At 35.4% G+C, this 9,203-nt stretch overlaps 1 non-coding gene across 1 annotated transcript; it reads left to right on the plus strand.

The window, feature by feature from the left end:
* Positions 1–1,410: 1,410 nt before the first annotated feature.
* On the plus strand, positions 1,411–1,483 carry TRNAV-UAC (transfer RNA valine (anticodon UAC)). Its single transcript has one exon. It is a non-coding gene; the product is annotated as a tRNA-Val (tRNA).
* Positions 1,484–9,203: the final 7,720 nt, after the last annotated feature.

Here is a 9,203-nt window from a genome sequence, read left to right on the forward strand (position 1 = left end):
AAATATGGCAAAAATCATTAAATTATCGAATATCGGGAGGTACCGTTATATGTGGACCCTATAACGGGGTCGTATATATAAATTCTTTGCCACAGGAGCTAGAGCCTATTATGTTCAACAAATACCACTTTTTAGACAAATACGTGGAAAAATCTGGCAAAATATTATCAAAATCCCGAATATCGGGATATGGGGGCTATACCATGGTACACTAAGGAGGTAGAACAGTTGTTTTCATTTATTCAATATTTTTCCTCATTTTTAAAATCAGTTGAACAGCGGGAAAAATTAATTAAATGCCCGGATTTTTTTTCTAACGTATGAAATAAACTGTTCTTTCTCTCAATTCCATGGCAAAACTGGCGAATAGCTTTAATTCGCGTCTCGCAATTTACGCGTCTTTAATCATTGATTTTGAAAATATTTTGTTTTTATTTTTTAAAACAATAAATACATACACAAAATTGACAGAAGTCGGGAATAAAAAAATTGTAATCAGCTGGTAGCTCAACCTTACCTTTTTATTGTACCATGGGCTATATCAAAACGTAGACCTATATATATGCTATGTTACGCAACCGGAACTAATATCCATTATAAACTACAAATACCAATTTTAGACAAATCCCTGAAAAAATGTGACGAAAATCATCAAAATTCCGAAAATCTAGAGGTACAGTTATATGGATGCTATAAGAATACATGGACCGATTATTTTAATTTTCAATTCCAACCATCCTAGACACAATACAAATTGTTCTGCCAACTGTTGAAGCTCTACGTCAAATAATGTGGACTGTATCGTGATTTCAACAGACAGACAGACGGACTTTGTTAAATCGACTTAGAATTTTATGCTGATCATGAAAAATTATGGGGTCTCCGACAAATTTTTAGGGATGTTACAATCGGAATGGCAAAGTTAATATGCCCTACTTTTCAAGGTGGAGGGTATAAAAACTATATATTTTAGGTCGTTAAAATCGTACGTTATTACCCAAAGTACCATTTCTTCAAAAAGTCGAATTTTGAAACATTTTTTATTCTGTAATCGACGTTTTTATGCCTGTTGCGTTGCTTGGCCGAAGACTATAAGGTTGATAAGATTTCTTTCTTATCTTTCACTCAAACCAAATTTGATTAGATCATTACACAAAACACAATATGTGTGTACGCTTACCTATAAACAACAACTGCTCAACGGATTTTAACTCACTAAACCGGTTTCCACTGCATACCATTTGAGTAAGTTTACTTATATGTTTGGAAAAAATAAGAGGTTTATGTGCGACAATTACTCTAATGTTGAACTAATTTAATTGTATGTATTATTAGGGTAACCACAACATATCTACTTGTAGCAATTGTCGTACAAAATGCGAAAAATTTTAGTAAGCGTTTTATCAAATTGGTTCCATAGTGTAGCGGTTATCACGTCTGCTTTACACGCAGAAGGTCTCCGGTTCGATCCCGGATGGAACCAGATGTGTTAACTTTTTTGGGATGGGAACTATATTTACAGAAAACGTTACTATTATGGTCAAAGATAAGGCGTGGTCGGTCACGCGGTTCACATTAAATACAATTTAAATTACATTTTCTAAAAAGAGAGTATTTGGTATCGATATAAAGGAATTGAAGAATCGATAATGAATAAAAAATGAGGAAACTTTTTAAAAATGTGTCAAGGTTTTGCCTGAATATTTTTATTGAATAATATTTTTTTCAGAAGTTTTTACGGTTACACCATGTCTTTCATATCTGGTTTGTTTCGAACACATTGTGTTACAATGTTAAAAATCTATAAATAAGTCGGAATGACAGTTTTTTAATAAAATTGGTTAAAAATAAATCAGTGCTACGTAAGATCAAGAATAAGATTTAAAATAGGGACTGATAAATGGAGTTATACCAGAACATGAGTTGGTTTCAAAGTCCACGAATTCGTATAGCCATTATATAAGGATACTTCCCTTTATTCGGTATTTTGATGATTTTAGCGACATTATTCGCCAAAATTGTTTCAAATGTTGTATTAGCACTTCGTAATGGGTACTACATTCTATGACAGACAATTGTCTAATGCATGAATATGGGTTATATTTCGTCCGCTCCATCTGCTAGACCATTGTGCGCTGGAAATGAAGCGAGGAACCTCATTTTGTAATCATTGTGAGTTCTGCTGAGTCCTGTTGGAATGTCCAAGGTCTGCGGCCAAAATGTTTGCGTGCCCAAGGCTTCAACACACCCTCCAGAATATTTTCGCGATAATATTCGGCCAGCGGTTGTTATGGCAGCCCACATCGTCACCATGGCCGGCGCTTGAGTTCTGGTGGCCAACCGAAGGTGCACATTTTCAGCTTTCCTCTTTGGCAACTAAACACGATCATTTTGTTTGTTTACAAACTGATAAATAACGAATGTTTTCTCATCGAAGAAAACCAAATTCGGCAGTTCACCACTTTTGGCCACTTTCTATTCGGAGGCTACCGTTATATGGGGTTTAAACCATCACTTCGACTTATGTGAAGCAATCAAGGATATTTTCTGTTCCTAGAAGCATAGATTTCTGATGTACAGAAAATTCGGCCATTTCAATGCCAAAAATCTATGGACATAAAATATATTTGAGTGAAATTTTATCAGTCTCGTTTACCGACAGACAGATGGACTCAGCTCGGTGAGATATGAAGATCCATATGTAACATAGATGTGCAAAAATTTCCAAAAACGTACGTTAGCGGCACTGGTTATAGGTGTATTCTCTTCTCTCTTTTCGTTAGCGATTTTTTATGGTGAAGAGTCCTGAACCAATATTTTGAGGTGTTATAAACATTTTGACCCAATCAAACATATAATACGCCAACACATAGTCTTGTAGGATGTAAGAAGTGCGGGAATACAAAAATAGCTTATAATTTTATGCAATTCTATAACAGAGCTAGGCAGAGAAATTCAAAATTTTTTTGTGATTGTATGTGTTTTGAAATAAAAAATATTTCAAGTGTTTCTTTGCCTCTCTCTACACAGTGGGAAATATTTTGTAAATTTTTATTTTTAATTTTTATATTTGTTTTCATATTCGCGGAGACGTAGATTTTTAAAATTATATTGTTTGAAGATCCTTCGAAACGTGGATTTTTTGAAGAATATTTTCTGAAGAGCCTTCGAGACGTGGATATTTTAAAGAATATTTTTTGTAGAGCCTTCAAAACGTCGATTTTTTAAAGAATATTTTTTGTAGAGCCTTCGAAACGTGGATTTTTTAAAGAATATTTTTTGTAGAGCGGATTTGTACGTGGATTTGTTAAAGAATATTTTTTGTAGAGCCTTCGAAACGTGGATTTTTTAAAGAATATTTTTTGTAGAGCCTTCGAAACGTGGATTTTTTAAAGAATATTTTTGTAGAGCCTTCGAAACGTGGATTTTTTAAAGAATATTTTTTGTAGAGCCTTCGAAACGTGGATTTTTTAAAGAATATTTTTTGTAGAGCCTTCGAAACGTGGATTTTTTAAAGAATATTTTTTGTAGAGCCTTCGAAACGTGGATTTTTTAAAGAATATTTTTTGTAGAGCCTTCGAAACGTGGATTTTTTAAAGAATATTTTTTGTAGAGCCTTCGAAACGTGGATTTTTTAAAGAATATTTTTTGTAGAGCCTTCGAAACGTGGATTTTTTAAAGAATATTTTTTGTAGAGCCTTCGAAACATGGATTTTTTAAAGAATATTTTTTGTAGAGCCTTCGAAACGTGGATTTTTTAAAGAATATTTTTTGTAGAGCCTTCGAAACGTGGATTTTTTAAAGAATATTTTTTGTAGAGCCTTCGAAACGTGGATTTTTTAAAGAATATTTTTTGTAGAGCCTTCGAAACGTGGAGTTTTTAAAGAGACGTGGAGTTGTAAAGGGTATTTTTTGAAGAGCCTTCGAGACGACGATTTTTTAAAAAATATATGAGAGTCTTCCAAAATTTTTGTTCGTTGAAATTCATCTTTTTAACCATCAAACGTACACAATTAAACACACTATACGCTTTTTGCAAAGAGAATAGATACCACGAATGACGTAAAATATATTTAAGGTATTGGGATAATGCTTTAAGGAGAAATTAAAAAAAAAATAAATTTCCCATTCACAATCGAAATCTTTGTCACGCCTTTTTCTGAAAAAAAAAATTATATTTATGTACTCCAATATTTCTAAAGGTGTATTTATAAAAATATTCGGCAGCACCTTCCTCATCGACTGCTCGAATAAAATCAAATATTCTACCAAAATCATTTAGACAGAAAATTCAAAACAATTTTTTTTTACAATTGCGTTGGTAAACACACAGATATCCCATGGGATACTCTTTGCCTATCCCTGTTCTATAACTAGTTTGAGGCGCCTAAAAGTATGCTATACAAATGCTTAATATAAATAGGAAAAACCATAATACCTAAGACTTCTACATGATGTGTAAACCAGTCTTTAATAAGTTTCGGTTTGAGTACCAACCACATTTTCTGGCATTAAAATATGTCTTCACTAAATTTCCTATTTCACAGCTTTACTCCCTTCCCCATGTTATACGACCTGCTGCATTTTTTCCCGCACTATAAATACTTTCTTCAATTTCAAATCAGTAATGAATTTATAAGATAAAAAAAAGATTGCTTTTGTATCCGGTTAGCGTGTAGAATACTATGATATTCCTTCTTTATGTTAATACCGTCTATATCTCTTCCGTTTTTTCGCTCATAATATGGCCAATCAATCTTTATCGATTTAACACCCAACATCCTTTGGTTTTCTTTGCTGGCATCTTCTTCGAACTGAATAAATATAATTATGAGGTAAATACAGCCAAATAACAAGAGTCCACCAACCACGAACCATCCGCAACACTCCTTCAGCGTTTGTTCAATTACAGCGGCTCTTGTTTCCCCTTCCATCTTTATTGCGAAAAAAGGAGAGTAACAAGATTACAATGCAGGATACTATATTTTCCTTTGCGTAAAGGATGAAATTGAAAATTAGAATATTGTTAAACGCATGGACGACAATCCGGGCATTCACAATTCCTTCTAGCTGGCCTGCTGTCTGGCTGGCTACCCTAACTGGCAGTTGTGGGGTTAACTTGGTGCCAGGCACACAATCCACAAATTCAATGGCTGTCATAACAGCTGAAATACACCGAGCGATGGTGGGAACACAACACTAACTGTCTCATTATTTGTTCTATATGACCAGGTGCGACATTATTTTCATAATAATGCCAATGGCTGACATTTTCATGGACGACATGGTCATTTTGATAGCGGCTGGAGTGTGGCAGGGAAAAATGCACAATGTCGAGGTTCCATGTGGTGGTGAGGTGAGGGTGCCATGATGGCATTACCTGTCGACCACGAATATGACTACTTGACTCTTTGTTCTCCCCGGCACGCATAAAATTTCCATACCCTCAGATTTGTTGAGTTTTTTTCTCCTTTTCATAATTTCCATGAAAATTGTACTCCTCTGCTTTCACATTTTCGCATCTGTTGGCTATTGTTTTACTCAGATAATTTTTTACAGATCATAATAACGATGATGAGGATGCTGATGCTGATGACGGTGTTGCAACATGACAACGGTGAAAGTTCAACTGATTACACGTTTTAAACACACAGCGACTCAGGCGACTCGGCGTTTTATGACTTTTGGCCAGGACATGCAATCAGCGTAATTAAAGTAATAATGATAAAAAGTTGCAATATATACGTATGAATTAATATGTGAGTGAGGGGGTTAGCTGTGCGTTAAACAAGTAGGGGTTTTAGAGGGGTAGAGGGAAAGTTAAATATTTTTAAATAAAATATGTATTTTATTTATCTATCTTTATTAACAAATGAGTGAAGTGATTGACTGACTGACGGACTTAATGATTCATCAAAGCCCATACGAAACGGCTGTAGCTAGAATCTTGAAATTCCGGGTGAGGATCAAGTTATTAGATAATGCTGGGTTTTTGGAAGTTCGTACTAGAACGGTACGAAAAGTACTTAAAACGGTACGAAAAGTACCAATTAGCACTGTATATGTACGAACAAGTAAAAAAGCTGTAAGTACGGCCGGGCCTAACTTTGAATACCCTCCACCATTTGGTACAAATTTAGCAATTTTCAAAAAAATAAAATCCGTTAGAAATTCTGTTAAAATCTTAAAAATACCGAATGTAGCCGTACATTAGGGTCTGTACGACGACGTGGGCCTGCATAGGCAAAATTTATTACAAGCTATTACAATATTCAAATGCAAAACTTGAAAAAAAGTCTGTTTATAATGTAGCTAAAATCATCAAAATTCCGAGGAACCATGGGAGTTGAAAAACGTGGACTTGCGCAGACAATTTTTTGTCATAGGCTGTAGTATCCCTTACGAACTTCAATTGCAAAATTTGAAACAATTCCGATAAATAATGTCGCTAAAATCATCAAAATACCGAATATCGGGAGGAATCATTATATGGGGGCTATAGGAAGAATTGGACCTACATGGCCCATTTTCTGTTTTATGCTGTAGTGTCTATTACGAGCTTCAAATACTAAATTTGAAACAATTCCGGTAAGTAATGTCGCTAAAATCATCAGAATACCGAATATCGGGGGTACTGTTACATGGGGGCTATACGAAGAAGTGGACCTGCACGGCCCATTTTCTGTTTTATGCTGTAGTGTCTATTACGAGCTTCAAATACCAAATTTGAAACAATTCCGGTAAATAATGTCGCTAAAATCATCAGAATACCGAATATCGGGGGTACCGTTATATGGGGGCTATACGAAGAGGTGAACCTACATGGCTCATTTTCAATACCAACAGTCCTGCAGGCATAATACACACTTGAGTAAAATTTTATCAACCTACTTCATTTCATTCGGAAGCTAAAGTGATTTCCACAGACGGATAACGGACAGACGGACGGACATTGATAAATCGACATAGAATTTTATGCTGATCAAAGATATATATACTTTGTGGGGTCTAAAATGTATATTTCAAGATGTTACAAACGGAATGACAAACTTAATATACCCTCCATACTATGGTGGAGGGGATAAAAATATTAAAATGTACTACCTTTAAAGCTGATTTGGGTGAACCAATAGAGCTAGTAGACCTAGAAATCTGAAATTTGGAATGAGGATCACTGATGGATGTACCAAAGAGTTTTTGCAAATTCACACCATAAGTGGATGAAAATTACAAAAATCTACTACATTTGGTACCATTTCGTATTATGTGAATGGTTAGAGCTAAAAACTTAAAATTTGGAATGGGCATCAAGATTGGAAATAAAATTCTGAAATCAAAAATTTAAATAACGATTGATATCTGAGGTTGGTGATTTAAAGGAGGTCTTGGAAATGTGTACTATAATTGTACGAAAAGTACTAAATAGTACTAAATTTGGAATTTGGTGAAGGGATAGGACCGAGAACCTCATATTTTTGGTGAATTCTCTCTTAGTATCTGGAATTGAGATATGGAGGTGATTTCGGAAATGTGTACCTTAATTGTACAAAAAGTACCGAATGTTATCTTATTTGGTGTTGGGTGAACGGCTAGAGATTAAGTCATGAAATTTGATATTTAGATTACTGTTACTTACTGATCATGTGGGTTTGGAAAAGTGTACTCGTGTCAAGAAAAAGTACTAAGCGGTACTAAATTTTGATGCAATTTAGAGGAATGGATGGAGCTAAAATTCTGAAACTTGAAATTAACATCATTAACATTTTCGAAATTTGCACTTATGTGCACGAAAAGTACTAAACGGTACTAAATTTGGTACAATTTCGATTTGGGTAAATCTATAGAGTTGGAGTGCTGAAATTTGGAAATGAGATTAGAGATTGATTCGAGATGAAAGAACTGCAACCAATTTTAGGCTGCTGTCATTTCTAAGCCACACATCCCACAGCTGTTAAAATTATTCCAGTGACAGCTCATTATATTGTTTACAAGCATGCAAAAGCATTATGGTGAGAATTTTCCAGAAAAAATATTATTCGTGATAGAATTCAAGCGTGATAGTGCGATTTCTTTATGTTTGGCTGGGAAACCAGAAGTGGCTATCGTTAGAGCACTCCAGCATTTAAATGTGAATAAATATTTTGTGTCTCGTACCATCGCTTGTTACCGTGATAATGGTAGCGTAGCCCGATGTCAAGGAAGTGAACGGATGAAAACAGCAACATCAGCAGAAATAGTTCGAAAAGTAAAGAAGCTACTTGATCGAAACCCGCGTCGCAGTGGTCGGAAAATGGCTCGTGAGCTGAACATATAGCAATATTCCATTCGGCAAATATTATAAAATGAGCTCGGGGTACAGCCATTGAAATTTGAAAAAGTGCATCGCAACAGACTCAAATAGACTCAAAAGAGCTAAGGAATTACTTCGCTTGGCCGAAAGTGCTGATCTGCCGAATTTGGTTTTCTCCGATGAGAAAACATTCGTTGTCCAGCAGTTTGTAAACAAACCAAATGAGATCAGCTGAAAATGTTCACCTTCGGTTGGCCACCAGAACTCAAGCTCCGGCCATGGATGACGCTGGTATTTACCGACCGTGTCATCAGAATAAATGCCGAATATTTTCGCAAAAATATTCTGGAGGGTGTATTAAAGCCTTGGGCACTCAAACATTTTGGCCGCAGACCTTGGACATTCCTACAGGACTCAGCATCATCGCATTCAGCACGTGCCACCCAAGAATGGTTACAAAATGAGGTTCCTCGCTTCATTTCCAGCGTCCAATGGCCACCAAAATCTCCGGACACCAATCCGTTGGACTATTGTGTCTGGAGTATTTTGGAAATCAAGTTTGGCACTAAAAAATGCCAAAGTGTCGATCACCTCAAGCAAGCGCTTCGCCGGGAATGGGCCAATATACCGCAGAGCAACATTCGGGCAGCGTGTGACGGTTTCTTTGGCAGTTTGAAGGCCATAATTCGTGCCAAAGGTGACAAATTCGAACAAATCTAAATTTTTTCTAAAATTTGATGATGTGTCCGACATTGTTTGCTTTCCTTCAATAAAATATAAAAAAGTGTAAAAAATATGGCGTTTGACTTTGTTTCAGTTTTTTTATCTAATCCTGTATAGACAGTTTGGGAAATTCGTACTTATTTGTACTAAATGGTACTGAATTTGTTACAATTTGAATTTGGGTGAATCG

Source organism: Musca domestica, unplaced genomic scaffold, assembly GCF_030504385.1.
Source record: "Musca domestica strain aabys unplaced genomic scaffold, Musca_domestica.polishedcontigs.V.1.1 75, whole genome shotgun sequence".
Lineage (NCBI taxonomy): Eukaryota > Metazoa > Arthropoda > Insecta > Diptera > Muscidae > Musca > Musca domestica.